Raw genomic sequence first — 17,490 nt, forward strand, 5'->3', positions numbered from 1 at the left:
CAATATCCGGGGAAATCAGACTGAAAAGGTCAAGGTTTGCTGGACATGCAGTTAGGATGAGTGTGTATGTATGTATGTATGTATGTATGTATGTATGCATGATTCACGTCTGCTCATAAAGCATGGACCAATTTCAACCAAACGTGGTAAACATATCATTATCTGGAAAGTATCCCTGTGGGGGAAAGACTTTCACCTTATGAACGGAGATGGGGGCGCCGGTGAATAGCCCACGACATGCGAATACTCAGAAGTTATTCATGCAATGTTTTAAAATGAGAACACTTACTGACTTGAAACGAACTTTTCACATGATTTCGTATCTTTACTAAACTTTTTCTCGTTGACAAACGTCTTAAAATCACGAAAGGAAGAAAGGTTTGTCGCTTTCTACATTTTCACTATTCATACAACAAAACTGTAGCATCGGGAATGATTTTTTAATTTATGACTCTTTTACCAGTCTCTCTTTTCACAACAAACTACGCAGATAGTATCCAAATATATCACTGATTCTAATTGCAAAATCATGTTACCGTACAAGGCCGTTTGTTGTTAAGGAGATACGACGTCATAAACGATGCTGCATAACAAAACTGCAATGTTCAGAGACATTATTAGTAGTGTCCTGCTTGAGAAGGCGCTCACGTTGTTTAAATATCTCGGCGTAACGTTTCAGAGCGATGTGAAATGGATCGAACATGTCAGGATTATGGTAAGGAAGTCGTATGGTGGACTTAAGTACTGGGAGAATTTTAGGAAAGTGTGATTCGTCTGTAGAGGAGTTCGGGTAAAATATGTGTACAGATGTATGCGAGATGGGTTAAATGTGAATGGCATGTGCACACATCGGTAAAGTTGCGGGTAAATAGTTCCTCTTAAATCCCTGGATCAGTTTCAACCAAATATGATGCTCATATGACTTACTGCCTTGTAAGATATACTGTGTGATTAAGAACCACCAGCCAACTGCCAGGGTGTAATGATAACTTGCTGACAGAGAGAGAAAGTCTTGTGTTAGCAGAAGAGCCAACACCGTGTTACGAGTGGAGGCCGAAAAGCACGCGTTTTAGCTCACGCAGGCTGGCGTGAGGAGGGAAGAACTATACTGACGTGAGGTCTTTAACAAGACAAGGAATGAGAATTCAGAAAGCGGACGTAATTAGCTTCATACTTAACTTTAATCGATTAACGATAAACGTCGCTCTTGACGGTACATGATTCACAATACTATATGTTCAGAATACATTCTTGAAGATAGACATTATAGTAACTGAATATGGCGCCTTGCTAGGTCGTAGCAAATGACGTAGCTGAAGGCTATGCTAAACTGTCGTCTCTGCAAGTGAGAGCGTATGTAGTCAGTGAACCATCGCTAGCAAAGAAGGCTGTACAACTGGGGCGAGTGCTAGGGAGTCTCTCTAGACTAGATTGCCGTCTGGCGGCGCTCGGTGTGCAGTTACTGACAGTGGCGACACGCGGGTCCGACGTATACTAACGGACCGCGGCCGATTTAAAGACTACCACCTAGCAAATGTGGTGTCTGGCGGTGACACCACAGAAAGTGCGGAGTGCGGGATAGACAGAGAGGAGGAAGGAGGACGGAGGCACAGATATTCGGAGGAGGATGTAGACAGAGAGAGGGGTAGAAGGAAATGGACACAGAAAAGAAAGAGTATTGGATGACGCGGAGAGGGGGATAGCAGGAGATGGACAGAGAGAGGGGGAGGAGGACATGGTTTGAGAGAGGGAGGAGGACGTGATTGATCTAGAGGGAGTGAAGAGTTTAACTAAGGGACGGAGGAGAAGAGGTGAATGTGGGAAGGAGGTAATGGACAGATAGAAGTGAAGCAGTAGATGGAGAGACCTGAGGAGGAGATGAGGAATAGAGAGAGAGAGCACAAGCGAGAAGGGAAAATGTCAGGAGGAGATGCACTGAGTATTGTGGAAGCATATGATAGACAGAGTGGGAAGGAGACTAACGGAAGACTGGAATAAGTAGATACCCAGGTGACTCCCAGTGCTCAGTTGGTTACGTTCTCACGGTTGATCAACAGGTTATTAACCTCGTGGTTATAATATTTGGTCTCATCAACGTGTATACAGAATGAGTTCCTTTCGCCCTTGCCGCAGTGCCTTGACCTCTGCACCACCTCATCCAGTGGGAACAGAGCGTGCCAAGAGGCTGCGACCTGAAAACAGCGAACGAGCAGAACTGGCAGTCCTGCCAAGGAGCTCATCTTGGCAGCAGCCTCGGCACACACTGCACCGCCACCGGCATCGGCAGCGGCAGCAACTACCCGAGCGCCGTGGCGCAGTGTCGACGTGAGGTGACTGTCTAGGCGAGCCGGCTGCGGCTGCCGCGCAGCTGCGACTGCCTGGCAGAATTAAAGCGCTTGTTTCGCATTCGGGAGGGCGCGGTGGGGGCGGGGGGCGGCGGAGGTGGACTGCGGGGGCGAGGCGGCAGTTAGCGGGTCGCCGCGGCTCATTCCGGCCCGGAATTACGCGCCCGCGAAGCCTCTGCGTTCGCTGTCTTGCGCCCGCGACACCAACACACCGCGCCAGACAGCACGCCCACCTGGCAGATTAACGACGTGCCACTGCTCCACCCGCTCCACACCTGCACCGCAAATAATTCCCACTTCTCTCGTGGAAAGTGAGATGCTGCACCGGTAACCCACAGCAAAAAAACTGGACTTTTTTTTTTACACGGCTTAAACTGTCATCTTCGGAACTTAGGAGCCACAAGAAATTGCATAGCTGAGTACAAAATAAGGGATATTCTACATCTAAATACATATTCCACAAACCACTGTACAGTGCGTGGGGGAGGATATCCTGTACCAACACTAGTAGCTTCCTTTTCTGTTCCACTCGCAGACAGAGCATGGGAAAAATGACTATCTATATGCCTCTATATAAGCCGTCCGTATCATTTTTGCGTGGCCCTTACGCAAAACACTGTGTTGGCGGCAGTAGGATCGTTATGCAGTCAGCCTCATATTCAGGCTCTGTGCTCGAAAAGCACGACGCTCCCCTTTCGAGAACTTCTGTTTGAGACCCCGAAGCATCTCTATAAAGAATTACGTGTTGTTCAAACCTACCGGTAGCGAATGTAGCAGCCCGCCTCTGAACTGCTTGAATGTGTACCTTCAATCTGACGCGGTGTGGACCCCAAACACTCGAACAGTGCTAAGCAACGGGTCGCACTAGTGTCCTAAATGCGGTCTCTTTTACAGACGAACCACACGGTCCTAAAAGTTTTCCAACACACCGAAGTCGACCATACTCATTCCTTACCACAATCCTCAAATGCTCATTCCACTTCAAACCACTCTACTGCATTACACCGAGATATTTAAACAACATGACTGTGTAAAGCTGGACGCTACTAATGCTGTATCTAAACACAATGGGTTCCTATTCCATTGTCCTCGGTATTACCTTACTTTTTTTTACATTCAGAGCCAGATACAACTAGAAATTTTGTCTAACCTATATTGCATCATCCTACAACCATTCCTCTTCGACAATTTCCCACACACCACACCGTCATCAGTAAACAACCACAAATTGATGCCACTCTGTACGACAAATCATTTATATGTGTAGAAAACAGCAGCGGTCCTCTTACTCTTCCTTGAGGCTCTCCTGACGATACCCTTGTCTCTGATGAACATTCGCGCTCTCCGTATTAGAAGATGTACTTTCGCGTGTTTAGCCAAAAACTATTACCCACATCGTGAGCTAGCTGAGTAAGCATATGAGCTAAAACGCTCGTATTAGTGCACAATTAGTATTTTTGGCACGTTTCCAAGGCGACTGATGGTGTAGATCATGTTAAAATCTTAGAGAAACTAAAGTTTTGTCGCTTTACACACGACTGGCCTGAATCGCACTTGACAAATAGAATGCAAGATATTGTGTTGAATAAATAAAACAGTGTTTGAAGGGTAGAACATTTAAGTGCCTGGAGAGAAATCACGAAGTGAGTCCCACGGAGGTCAGTTCCTTATATGTGTGAATTAGCTTCCACTTCATGTTCGACAAGCCGAATTGGTCATTTTTCCAGACTGTAGTAGTGTTCATGTAAGTATACAGTTCTGGCAATACCGGCCATGATCTTCTTCTTCTGTGTGGATGCACACATATTCCCCGAACTCTTACGGCACTTGGTTCAAAAATGGTTCAAATGGCTCTGAGCACTATGGGACTTAACATCTGTGGTCATCAGTCCCCTAGAACTTAGAACTACTTAAACCTAACTAACCTAAGGACATCACACAACACCCAGCCATCACGAGGCAGAGAAAATCGCTGACTCCGCCCGGAATCGAACCCGGGAACCCGGGCGTGGGAAGCGAGAACGCTATCGCACGACCACGGGATGCGGGCACGGCACTTGGTAAGAATGTCTTCCACGAGTAGTGAGTGTGTTGGGGTGGGACGCTACGAATGTAGTGTGGGGACATACAAGGTGAGAATGTGGGTTTCGCGGGAGGCGTGCGAGAGAGAGTCCCTGCAGTCGCATTGTCTTTTGTGTCCTCGGTGTCTCAGATGGACGCCGGCACGGTAGCTCAGCGTGTTCGGTCAGAGGGCCGCGTGCTCTCTGTAATTTAAAAAGTGAATCAAGGTCCCTACGATCAACATGAACGGATGTCTAATGACGTCTGCCAAGACCAAACGTGACGAACTACATCGAGAAAAAAAAAATAAAAGGTGGATAGAGCGTTTGCCCTGTAAGCAGCAGATCCCCGGTTCGAGTAATGGTCGGTGCTCACATTTTCACCTGTCCCCGTTGATATATATCAACGCCCGTGAGCAGCTGAAGGTATTCATATAATTCTAAATTTGTAATAGTGTTATATCAAATCAGGCTAGACAGAAAGCCACAGAAGAGACTGTTAACGTCGTTTCCCAAAGTATTATTGAGTGCTTCTCCGAAAATGGACTCTTCCTTAATACTGAAAATAAATAAGTAAATAAAAGCTGTATTCAGTTCTATACAACAAACAGTCATACCAACAGTAAATGTATCATATCAACATGGCTTAGTAAAGAGCGTGGAATGGTCCAATTTTTTGTGTACATGTTTATGAAAACTTAAAAGCAATGAAGAATATTCGTGAGCCGCTCCTGGTAGTAAGATCAGCTACTTTCACTCTTCATAAAATTTCTAGGCTTGGAAAGGTACATATCATTCGCCTGACTCATTTTTCATATTTCCCCTCAGCAACGTCTGTACAAAAGCGAGCAGTAAGAATAACAAGTGGTGTCCGTCCATGCTCGTCACGTTGGAGCCGCTTCAATGTGTTAAGCATATCAACTTCACCGTCGCATTCCGTATATTACTCAAAGAAATTTGTCATTAGTACACCATGAGAATTTGAAAAGAACTGTGATGTCCATACCTACAACACTAGAGGACAAATGACCTTTATTATCAATTATTAAAGCTGTTAGTAGCCCAGAGGCGATCAATATACAGGACACGAAATCTTTAATTATTTGTTCTACAACATAAAAAAATCTGCCCGGAAGCAAACCAAGTTTTAAATCTCACCTAAAATCATTACTTTTATTATTCGATTGACGAATATCTTACAAAATCGGTAACCTGCATATATAGACATAAAAGGTAAATAAAATAAAATCTAGTTTCTTACTGTAGTTGTATCAGTAGCTTAGAAAAATAATGTGTTCCTCAATGCTAACGCTAATCATGTGTACATGATGTATCTTGTAAACTGACTTTTTACATATCATTTCGGTAAGAGAATCATTCTTATGATCGAAGGAACATGTAACTGACTAACACACCATACGCAGTCCATACAGGATGTTTCCGTAAGATAGTAAAAAAGTGTGACAGGACATAGAGAATGGTCCACTGAACAATTTGAGGTAGGGAACACGGGGTCGGAGAACCCAGTTTAAGAAGATACGGAAGCAAACTTAGCAATATTGTTTTCCAGCTTATTTACAATTAACATGCGCACAAATTTTTACATATTATGCTGTTTATTTACAGGTACTTAATTCGTTTCCCGAAAGGAAACAAGGAACACGAACCTGATTACCTTGAAGTCACATGCAGGTTTTATATGCTTTATTTTTCCATAAGGTGGCCCTTTGTATCGTGTTGACATTGTCCCATGACAGATAGCGCTATGAATCAATGACAGTCCCATTCATTACTCCGTGCTATTCAGTGACGTACAGTACAATACGATGGGGCAGTATCGATAGAGTATTTCATGGTCACTGGATTGCAAGTAGAGGTCCTATTCCATGACCCGGAAGGTCACCTGACCGGAATTCCTTCATTATTTCCTATGGGGATATCTAAAGTCACTTGTGTATCAGAATCCAGTGCATACGTGGACGGAATTAGTTGCCAAAATTGTAGCTGCCTGTCATGTGATTCAAAATACATCAGGGATATTTGTCAGGGTCTGTCAGAAGATTGTTCGAAGATGTCATCCTTCTGCTGAGGTTGGTGGCCGTCAGTTTCACCACATTTAGTAAGATGCAGTACAAATTCTGCGTTCGTTGTGTCACTTACTGTATTTACGGTTAACTAACGTAAATAAAATGTACACAGTATTGTGACTTTATTCCTGTTACCTCCTTAAGCTAGCTTCCCTGAGCCCAGGTTCCCTACCCCAAATTGTTCAGTGGAGCGTCCTCTATGTCCTGTTGAATTTTTACACGCTCTTACGGAAACACCCTGTATACAGCATCCTATTTAAAACAGCTCTCCAAAACAAAAGCCCACGTAATTGTACTGACGCCCAAACCCCACACTAAACAAAATTATAAGAACCATAGAAAATTCAGCAGACAAAAAACAATCAAGTACAGCTCAGACCAGATCAGCTGTAGCAATGGTAAGGCAGTTTTTACCTGACTACTTACTTTTGAGATTATACTCTAGACAAAACTTCAGTACAGATGATAAATTAACGTCCCTGCGTTTGCGGAGGACATTCTGTATTGATCTACACTTGGGGCTTCAATTGACAGCCACAGGGCTCAAATAATACAAAAGGAAGTAATGTGCTGCTGATTTACGTAATCTGATGTATAAAAAAATAAACAAAATATGAGGTTAACGTATTTCTAATCTACGTGCAATTTTATCTTATGTACATCTTCCAGAATGAAAGATAATACCCTAAAAGAGGCCATAACTATGGTGAAGCATGTTTGTAGAATAAAACGAAATTGCACACACATGAACAGAGCTCAAATTCTAGTCTGATAAAAACAAGGTAAGTTTGCGTTAGGTTTTTGGGTTTTTCAGTCAGTTACCACTAAGCACATCACTAGTTAGCTGTGTAAAAAGAAAAATAAGAAAGGCAAATTTGTATTAGAAGAAATACTTACGAGTGTTGGGCCAAGAACTGCTGCGCATGTAACTAGGTAACGAAGTGCAGTATTCTGAATGAACTCCCGGCTCTAGTGAGTGTTGCTATTGAGGACTTTCTTGTGGGCTTCTCTGGCACCTGGAAGATTCAGTTCACACGGAGTTTGGTTCCAGGAAAGATGTCTTTCAACGTATGTCTCTAGGTTGGAACTTCTAGCAGATCTGAAATTGTGAGTAGCCTGACGAGAGTTGTACCCTAAATCTTGCCATACAAGCATTTTCCACGAAAGGCAAGGCTCCGGTTTCGAATCTCGCTTTAAACTACCAGAACACTTTAAAACTGTGCTATCTTCACCGAAGAGTGTAATATCGTTCACGAAACAACTGCTACGATGTTGTCACGCCGTTTCTCCACAATATCCTCTCCTCCATGAGTGTAGTCGAACAAGTGGTGCAGCAGAAGTACTGTGAAGATCGAGAGGTAGGGGAGGTACTGGGAGAGCTGTGAGCGACTATGACTAGTCATGTCCGGACAGATCACCCAGGAAAAGCACTGCCCTCCAAAGGCAAGAATCATGCTTCTTATCTCGCAGTTTCTATTGAATAAGTATTAGGATGCAGTGTTTACCTTGAGTACATTTACATAAATGTATTAGGAATTTTCTATTCCGTGTGTCATTCCGTTCTAAAGGTTAATGTTTTTAATTTTTATAATTTCACATCAAGTTCCGTAGGAACAAATTGAAGAGCAAGTCCGCAGAGTTATGGAACGTGTCAGTGCATGAAATTACAACATAAAAATAACAACAGATAAAAATAAAACGTTTATGAAACCAAATAAGTCAGTACGTAAGTGTAGGTAAACGCAGTCAACAATACAACAAGAATCAGCTTAATTTTTCAAGGAATCCCTCGACAGAATAGAAAGTGTGAACCATGAGGAAAGTCTTCAGTTTCGATCTGAAAGCGAATTGATTATTGCTAATAATTTTGAATTCAAGAGGTAGATTACTGATAATGGATGCAGTAGTATACCCTCTCCTTTCTATACGAGAGTTAAGGAAGTCAGATCCAAATGCAGGTTTGACTTGTGCTAGTATTACTGAGTGAAAGCTCCTTATTCCTGGAAATAAGCTAATATTGTTAACAATAAATTACAGTAAGGAATATATATATTGAGATCAGACTCTTGAGCAGGGTCGACAAGAGGTTCGTGAACTTACATCACTTACTGCCCGAACCGCCCGTTTCTGACCCAAAAATGTACTTTTAGAATTGGAAGAGTTCCGCCAAAATACAACACCGTGTGCCATAGGCTTATGAAAATAAGCAAAGTAGACTAATTTTTGTATCGAACGATTACTCACTTCAGATAGTGTTCGAATAGTAAAAATGGCAGCAGCTAGTCTTTGAATAAGATCCTGAAAGTGGGCTTTCCACAACAGTTTACTGACTATCAGAAAACCTAATAATTTGAACGTTTCAGTTTCACTAATCATGCCCACTTTGTCAAAGTAAATGGTCAGGTTTTGTTTTCTTGTGTGTTACAAACTGTAAAAACTGAGTCTTACTGTGATTTAGCATTAGTATATTTTCTACAAACAATGAACTTAGCTCATGAACTCCACTATTTCAAACGGAGCCAATGTTGCACAGAACATCCTTTACTACAAAACTAGTGTCATTAACAGACATAAATATTTTAGAGTTACTCGTAATACTAGAGGGTATATCATTTACATAAATAACAGGAGTGGCCCCAACACTGATCCTTGGGCACCCCCACTTCATCATACCCTACTGATACCCCACATCACAGCCATTCTCAACATTGTGAATAATGACCTGTCTTTTGCTAAAATAAGAGGTGAACCAATAGTGAGCTACTCCACATATTCCATTATAGTCCAACTTTTGGAGCAATATTTTGTGATCAACACAATCAACCACCTCAGTTAAACAAAAAAAAAAAAGGTTAGCATTCGAAACCTTTCGTTCAACCCATCCATTACCTCACAGAGATTAGATAATATAGCATTTTCAGTAGTTAAGCGTCTTCTAAAGCCGAACTGGATGTTTGATAGCAAATAGTGTGATAAAGAATGATAAATTATGCTTAATAACTATAGCAAACACTGATGACATAGAAATATGGCTAAAATTATCTACATTATCACTTTCTCCCTTTTAAGCGGTTTTACTGCTGAGTACTTCAATAACTCAGGAAACAGATCATTCCTAAAGGAAAACTTACAGATATTGCTAAATACAGGACTAATATGTGTAGCATAGTACTTCAATATTCTGCTAGGCACTCCATCCTTACCATGAGAGTCCTTAGCCTTCAGTGATTCAATTATTGACTCTATTTCCCCCTTGTCTGTATCACAGAGGAGTATTTAAGACGTCAATCTCAGACAGGCATTTGTCAAGAAATTTACATGATTCGTTGTAGAAACTAAATTTTTATTTAATTCAGCAGCAATGCTCAGAAAATGATTGTTAAATACTGTACATATATCTTATTTATCAGTAACAAACATTTTTACTACGAACTAACTTTATACCGTCGACCTTGTGCTGCTGAACAGACACTTCCTTCACAACTGACCATATGGTTTTAATTTTATCCTGTGAATTATCTATTCTATTTGCACACCACATACTCTTTGCCTTTCCAGTAACATTTTAAGCACGTTACAATACTTGATTGTGACAACTTCTAACATTTAATATAAATCCCACTTTTTTCTACGTGATGTCTTTATTCCACTAGTCAGTCGCCTGGGGCTGCCTATTACTGCTAGCACCCCGTTTAGAACGTTCTAATGGGAAGCAACTGTCAAAGAGCATGAGAAATGTGTAAAGAAAAGCATTATATTTATCATCTGTGTTATTGGCCCTGTAAACATCCTGCCAGTCTTGTTCCCTGAGAAGGCTTAAAAACACTATCTCTGTTGATTAACTTTCCTACATAGTTTGAATTGATGTGTGACATTGGTTTGAGTAGAAAAGCCTTTTAGTGTTAAAATTTGTGCATCGTGCATCACCCTTTCACTAACAGAATGCCCATCTAGTAATGAAGAATGAATAAAAATATTGTCTATGGCTGTGCTACTGTTCCCCTACAACATAGTTGGAAAAAACGTAGTCTGAATCAGATCATATCAACTTAAGAGATATACCAATATCCTTTTTCTTGCACCATCATACACAAAATTTATATTTATGTCACCACATATAACTAATTTCCGGTACTTCCTATAAAGTGAATCAAGAACTCTCTCTAGCTTGAGCCGAAATGCTCTGGAGTGAGAGTTAGGTGTGCTATAAACAACCACACTTAGTTTCACTAAATTCAACTGCCCCAGCACAACATTCAAATATCTATTCAGTGCAGTGGCGTGATAAGTCTACGGACAAATGGAATATTGTTTTTTATGTACATAGCCACTCCCCCACACCGCAACGAATTCCTTGAGAAACAGACAGCTCATCTGTATCCTGGTACAGAAAGCCTCTGAATTGTCAAATTATTTAAGTGGTGCTCCAACATACCAATAATTTCAGAGCCAACATCTACAAACAGACTACTAACTTTATCTCTAATACGTCTTACATTTTGATGAAGTATGCTAATTCCTTGTGCACTTGGAAACATGACGTCGTCCGATGAATTCTTCTCGTATTATCAGCCGAGGAGATGATGGATACGACACTCATTGAAACGTTGCGACAAGGCGACGCCACCACTCGTCTGATAACCTGAGAAGAATTCATCAGTGGCACACGCCGTGACCGACTGCAATCGCATACATGACGTCCTCTGAAGGTGAACCCTTAGTTAGAGGGACGTCCTTGAAACAAGTTACCTATCAGTTGAGTTCAATCTGAAAAAGTTGCAGCTCTAACACCAACTACTATGGGAATTTTTCCATGACTGCACCCGCCACCACCCACTACACTGTCACCTGTAAGCTTTGCCAGCCTCCTCTTCCCATACCTATTGACGTGCAGGCCTTGCCTAGTGAAGCCTGATCTACTGATAGACCCACCCAATGGCACCACTGAAGTGTGATCCATGCCCTATGCCATCCGCGCCAGCCCCATGTTATTGCGCCTAACAGCCACATTACGATGAGGCCGAACATGACGCGGAAACAGTTGCAAGAAAACCCACATCAGTGCCACCATTTTGAGTAGCTGACTTAACCAGGTCACCACTTACATCATATTCCCTTCCATATTAAGACTGTTCCCTGCTCCATCCACTATCACTAACTGATCCTCCTCCGTAAAATTTCCTACATAACTCCTCTATGCATAGTGCATACGTCTCTAGGATCTTACATTCTATTGCGTAAGGTGACTGGACGTTTGTAGCGGTCACGTGCATCGTAGGGTCTGGCTAGTAGACATATTAAAGTTTATCTTACCCTCTTGACTGTCTATTGAAGTGACTGGTGTTCTTGTTAAACCGGTCGATGACCTCAAGTTCTTTTACTGCGTCATAAATGTAGCTCAATAGGAAATTGTGAGATACGTTATAAATCTCAAAAGTACCTTACTCTGGAGAATTTCCAGTCTGTGAGGATACGTTTTTGTTGTTTGCTCCAGTTAACGTAAGCAAAATCTATCACTGGGCTTACAAACAGCTTGTTGATAGAGTGATAATAAGGGCTGCTGCTGCTGCTGCTCCGGCTTTTCCTAGGACTTTTAATCTCCGTCCGAAAGTCACGGTCTCAGCACGTAGTGCTTCTCCTACGGAAGACGTTATGGCGCAGTTGTTTCTCTTGACGTTGTTGGTTGGCCTGGTACTTGTAAGCTGTTCTTCGGGTTTCCATCAGATATGCCACGTCGTCGAGGGCGCAGCAAGGGGATGTGCAAAACGTATCGTCGAAGGCGCGGGCGACAGTCGGAGCGTCTTCATCTGCTGTGCTTGAGCACGCTGTTGTTCAAATGGAATCCGCTCCTTTATTGACGCAGGATATCAGCTAATCTGACTCCTCGCCTCCAGTGAAACGTGTAGCCCAAAGCGATAATGGTGTCGACTGTCGAGTTGGTCCTGTCGTCGTAGCATCGTAGTGCCATCTCTCCGTTTTGTTTCTGAAACGGTTGCACGTCTGGCAGTTCAGGAATATTGGGTGTCGGATATCTCCACGGGAGGTGAAAGCTGCCCGTAGTGTGTATAGGCGGAGTCGCTCCATGCAACCGCCTCGTATCCCAGGAATGGTTGTACGATGCCCCTGCACCAGACGAGACTCACCTCGTTCAAGTGGGACACCGCAAATCGGATTTCGTTGACAGATTTCCCAAAATTACTTCTGCGTGGTCATGTAAACACTTCCAAATCGATTCTGGAAATCCGGTTCTGGTTCTTGTTTTTCCAATACCGCGTTCGATTTTCGCTCCCATGCGAACGCAACCGGTTTCGAAACGTGCTTGGGCGGTCAGATTTTGTCTTTTTTCGAAAAATACTTGGCTAATATGACGGGATGGTTTTTGTAAAGTGAAGGAGAGGTAGAAATATTACGCTGAAGCTGTTTACACCTCGTCTGATTAAAGAGTTATAGCAAATGTGCTGACTAAATAATAAAATATATCACCTGTTTTCCAGGCACCATATGTAACTGGGCTAGCATATCTGCTTCGGACCCTAACATGTAAACATGACACCGAAAAACCGTTTCCGAAGTTAGGTTTTCGTCGTTCGGAACATGTGACGCATGTAAACATAGTGACTGTCGTGAGACCATAGCGTTGAGATGAAGTGTAGGACCGTGTAGAGGTCCCCCAGGCGGAAAGTGCCTTTCGTCAAATGGGGCCGGTGTGAGGCCGCCATGTGAGTTGTTGGTCGATAACTCAAAGGCAGAGGACGGTGTCAGGCCATGGGACATGTTACAGCTGTGTCTCTCACGGTAGCTTGACGCAGCACAGCTAGTATTTGTGTCTTGGTGACTACAACTTCCTACGTCTTAGCTGCATTGAAAGCAAGGCGTAATCTTGTAGCCTAAGTAGCAAGTCCGTCGGTCTTTCGTTAGATGCCGTTCAGTACCAGTACGACGCATCTGCTCTTCGTTAAGACCGCCATCTCGTCCGCAGGCTGATGATGATGGTCTTGCCGGCAATCCTTATAAAAGCCAAGCCACCCATTCTGATGCGGAGTGTGTCGCTGCAGTGGCCGTAAGCAGCGCCCTCGTGCTGCTAGGGCTCTAGGTGGAATGGCGGCCTGTCCAACTCTCCCACGGCCTCATGTATCAATGTAGACGAAATGGCGCCCCCGTTGAATGTATTGCATTCGTCATTGCATTTGGAATTATTCTTTTCTTCTTGATGTCTGAGGTCATTTCGTTGGTCTCACGTCTTGCATATCAGGTGGATTTTTTTTTCTTTTTTCTTGGTATGTTCTGTCACGTTTGTCAATAATTATTCTACGCCAGGAAATTTTTCTTGCAGTATCATTTGACGTTCTGAATGTAGTAGAAACAAAATACTAGGTTCTAGCGTATATTTACGACTTGTAGAGAAACCAGAGAGCACTTATAAGGGTCGAAGGGTATGAAAGCGAAACAGTAGTTGACATGCTAGTGAGACAGCACTGTATCCTGTCCCCGATGTTCTTCGGTCTGCATAGTGAGCAAGCAGTAAATGAAAGCAAAGAAAAAATTGGCGTAGGAATTAATGTTCAGGGTGACGAATTTAAAACTTTGATGTTCGTCGCTGACACTGCATTTCTGTCGGAGACAGCAAAAGAGTTGGAAGAGCAGCGGAACGGAAGGGGCTGTGTTTTGAAAGGAGGACATAAAATTAACATTTACAAAAGCAAAACAAGAATAATGAAATGTAATTAGGTTAAATTAGATGATTCTGAGAAAATTTGATTAGGAAATTAGACACTAAAGGCAATAGAAGAGTTTTGCTGTTTCGTCAAAAAAATAACTGATTATGGTTGGAGTACAAATGATAGTAACTGTAGAATGGCAATGGCAAGAAGAGAAATTTCTTAAAACGGAAAATAGATTAAGCTGTTGGGAAATCTTTTCTGAAGGTATTTCTCTGGAGTGTAGCCATGTATGGAAGTGAAACATGACGGCAATCAGTTTAGACGAGAGGAGAATAGATGCTTTGCTATGTAGTGCTACAGAAGAATACCGAAGATTAGTTGGGTAGATCGTATAACTAAAGAGTAGGTACTGAAGGGAATTGAGGAGACAAGAAATTTGTGACACATCTTTCCCGGAAGGCGAGACAAGTTGATAGGACACATTCTTGGACATCAATGGATAATAAATTTACTATTGCAGAGAAATGATGGGACAAAAATCATAGAGGGAGACCAAGAGATGAATACAGTAAGCAGATTCAGAAGAATATCAGTTGCTGCCGTTATTTGGAGATGAAGACGCTTGCATAGGATAGGGTAGCTTGGAGAACAGCATCCAACCAGTCTTCGAACTAAAGACCACTACAACAAGAACATCGTATCTTCCATGTCATCTTCGTCTACTGTCGTATTGTTTGAGTTGTTTGCAAGTATTTCAGAACAACAGAAAAAAATAAAGAAGCAAATTCCAAGTATGACTTCACATTGTGCGACTACACAGATGATCTTCTTGGAGACAATTCGTTTGCTGCTGTAAATTTGCGTTATTGTACTTGGTTATTTGAGGACATATGAAATAATCTGCACACATCAATGCGGGTTACTCATCACGTTCGTATGTTTGAAAGGTTACGAATGACGTAAGACCTCCGATGATGCCAAAAAGGCATTTGGAGAGAACGCCCAAATCATGAGACACAGTAAAGTATTAATATAATTCATGTACATAAATAAAAATGTAAATGTTCGGTTGTTCAAAATCGTGTATCTCCGAATGCTCTTGGCCGGTTGCTTTGACATTTCGACACATCGTTCAGTTCTAATAAGGGCGTGTTTTTAGATACCTAATTCTGTAACGCATGTAACTTTTTGGTATCTTTTGTAACGAAGTTTTCCTATTGTTAAATTAATGTAAAATTATATATTATATGTATCTCAAAGACAGGTAAATAAAAACAGGTGCATATACGAATGGAACTTTGTGTCAAAGTTCCAAACCAATCGGTCAAAAAGGTTTAGAAATATGCGATTAGCGACATACACATTTTCTACGGTTTAAGTACAAATGTGGGTATTTGTTTCTTCAAAAGCTCAAAGCTGCGAAAGTTCTTCTTGAATTGCTTTGAAATCTTGCAAAAATGTTGCTTTCGAATGGTGAAGACTTATTCTACTCGTATACCTATTGGATGTCATCTAGTATAAATGTAATTTATATGTAATAAAAATGTAAAAATTGGTTGGTTCAAAATTGTTAATCTCCAAAAGTTCTTCACCAACTGCTTTGGAATTTTGACACAACGTTACATTAGTATACGCGCGTTTCTATTTATCTAGCTCTAAGTACATGAAATGTAATTATAAATTTATATAATTTTAATAATAGGGAAATGCTATAAAATGTACAATTGTGAAACGTTGTAAGCAAATAAGAATGTTGTATTTATGGCATATTGGTTTATGATCAAATAAATACTACATAATCTGAATTTGTAATAACAACAACGGGCAAGTGTGGCCGAGCGGTTCTAGGTGCTACAGTCTAGAACCGCACGACCGCTACGGTCGTAGGTTCGAATCCTGCTTCGGGCATGGATGTGTGTGATGCCCTTATGTAAGTTATGTTTAAGTAGTTCTAAATTCTAGGGGACTGATGACCTCAGATGTTAAGTCCCGTAGTGCTCAGAGCCATTTGAACCATTTACTAACAATAAACAAGGCTGAAGGTCAGAGAAGAGATGGATAGAGAGGTGGGAGGAAATAGCCGTAGAAAACGGGAAGGGGAAAATAGACACTGAGAGGTGATAGGAAGAGATTGACAGATGGAGGGAGGAGAAGGTGGATAGAGAAAGTGGGCACGAGGTTATGGACTGAGAATGGGGGAGAGATAGGGGGCAAGAGGAGAAAGAGAGAGATGGGAGAAGGAGAGAACAGGCAGAGAGATCGGGATAGAGGAGGAGATGGACGAAGTGGGGAGAATGAGATTAGGACGTACATATTAGAAACGTGTGTTTTCTCTTTTCTTTCTTTTCCATTTAAGCAGTCTGAGCCACAGCGACCGGGTAGAGACAGTAATTCCACAAATATGACTCCCTGAGCACGGCACTTACGACGTTTCCACTTGCTAAGTGAAGCCACATTTACTGTTATATCTTAGGAAAAAATGAACGTTTGCTACATTTCCGAGTGGTAATCACTTGCACAGCTAGAGGAGTAAAATTTGAGTTCTGTTAAGAATATGTGAATGTACGTTGTGATGACAGGTACATTGTTCCACTTAAAATTTAATCTTTATTGAGAAAAGAAAAGAAAAATGTTAGCCGTTGAGTTCTGTGTCTTCTGATTTAAATTATTTACTTTACGTGGAGAAGTTTACAATTATTTTTGGGCGTTGCCAGATACGTCACACGGCCGCACTCTTGGTGCTGCAGATATTGACGCGATCGGCTGCGGCCGCAGAGCACGCGGGCACGCCACGATCTGCGGTCTCCCAATGTCATCGGCGCTCCTCCGGCCGTTACTTGCTGCCGGATTACCGCGCTGTCCAACCGGATTGGGCCGAATAGCCATCAAGTCGCCGCCACACCGAGTTATAACCGGCCCCGCCTGCCAAAAGCCGGTTATCTACAGCCCAATCCGCCCCCACTCTGAATAATGGCTTTGGTAGCACGCGTCTAACTGATCATCACAATTTGCGCAGTCCTTTACTCTGGGGTTATGCCTGGGTAGCAGCCCTCAACTGTAACGGTTTTAACGGTAATTGTAACAACAAGTATGAAGCATTTACCTTTGCTTATATAATTATTCGAACTTACATTTCCGAGAGCTAGATGAAACGTTCTCGACCTCAAACCTAGATAGCGTTCATATAAACAATACTTTTTATTGCTGGTATACACTACGCAACAGCGGAAGTCATACTTTGCAAGCGAGTCACTAGGCTTATGTTACGTGCAGTCTGGTAGTATGGAAAACTCAACAGTTCTAACATTATTTGCTGTGGATGGTTAATGGACCAAGG

This window comes from Schistocerca gregaria, chromosome 1, assembly GCF_023897955.1.
Source record: "Schistocerca gregaria isolate iqSchGreg1 chromosome 1, iqSchGreg1.2, whole genome shotgun sequence".
In the NCBI taxonomy this organism is placed as follows: domain Eukaryota; kingdom Metazoa; phylum Arthropoda; class Insecta; order Orthoptera; family Acrididae; genus Schistocerca; species Schistocerca gregaria.